Raw genomic sequence first — 1230 nt, 5'->3', positions numbered from 1 at the left:
ACACACACACACACACACACACACACACACACACACACAAACAAAACAAACATCCCCCCCATACACACACAAACGTCTGAAAACAAACAAATAACTAGTTATTCTGGGTTCTTCGGCTCCTCGAGCAAATGACAAAATGACAAAATTATCAGAAATCTTGCATATTATTTCCACAGAGCACTCCATGTGTTACAGAATGTCGTGTAGATGATCGCTGGCCTGACCTCTGACACACTACGTCAATCACAAACAGCGTTCGCACTCCCTGCCTTCCTTATTCCAGCACCGTTACGCCTAGTGCACACTGACAGCCAATCCAGTCATCCATCAGATTGAGTCGGAGGTCAGCCACATTTTCCCGTTTCCATTCAAGGAGGGAGCAAAAGTTATCATTTTGGCATGATACAATCGAGATCGACCCAGTTCGACTGTGGCCTTCGAAATCAAACACGTTTTAGGTTTAGAAAGAGTTTTACGGTACTTGCAACACAATAAGGTCATTGAAAGTGTCGGAGATTAGAGGTGTTGTAAGAGAATAACAAACACAAAGACAGGGGAGTGATAAAAACGATAGATATTTGATAGGAAAGAAGGAGCAAATAATACCAGAGCACCTGCCAATCACCCGAAAACGTGTTTGTTTTTCCAAGGTGGAGGGTAGAATCGATTTGTCTGTTGGCTTTTTTTTTATAGTTTGTTTGAGTAAAGAAAAGAACATTGACACCAAATTGTAGGTTGTGAAGGAAAATCTGTTCCGATCCGATGGGTCCGATTGGCAGTGTGCACATGGTATAGTAATCCAGCGCCGTTATCAGCGAAGGGATTAAAAATTTCCTGCAGCCTGCCTCCTCTCGCTCTAGCCTTGTCTCTCTCCAGTCCCTCTTGTTGTCGCCCTCTTCGGGCTCTTCTTGATAGAGAGAGAGTGAGAGAGAGATAGATAGAGGTGGAGTGAGAGGGAGAGAGAACAAGGTGGAGAGAGAATGAGAGTAAGAGAGAGGATGAGAGGCAGAGAGAGAATGAAAGGAGGGGGGGGGAGAGACTGGCAGACAGACAGGGACAGAGGAAAAGTGACAACACAGGGAGGGAAAGAGAGAGAGAGACAGACAGAGACAGGGGCAGATACACAGAGAGAGAGAGAGAGAGAGAGAATGAGAGAGAGAGAGAAAGAGAGAGAGAGAGAGAGAGAGAGAGAGAGAGGGGAGGGTGTAGCAGAACATATTCATGAAACAC

The sequence above is a fragment of the Aplysia californica genome, unplaced genomic scaffold (assembly GCF_000002075.1).
Source record: "Aplysia californica isolate F4 #8 unplaced genomic scaffold, AplCal3.0 scaffold00266, whole genome shotgun sequence".
Lineage (NCBI taxonomy): Eukaryota > Metazoa > Mollusca > Gastropoda > Aplysiida > Aplysiidae > Aplysia > Aplysia californica.
The sequence above is the reverse complement of the archived record's forward strand: the minus strand, read 5'-3'. Positions refer to the sequence as shown.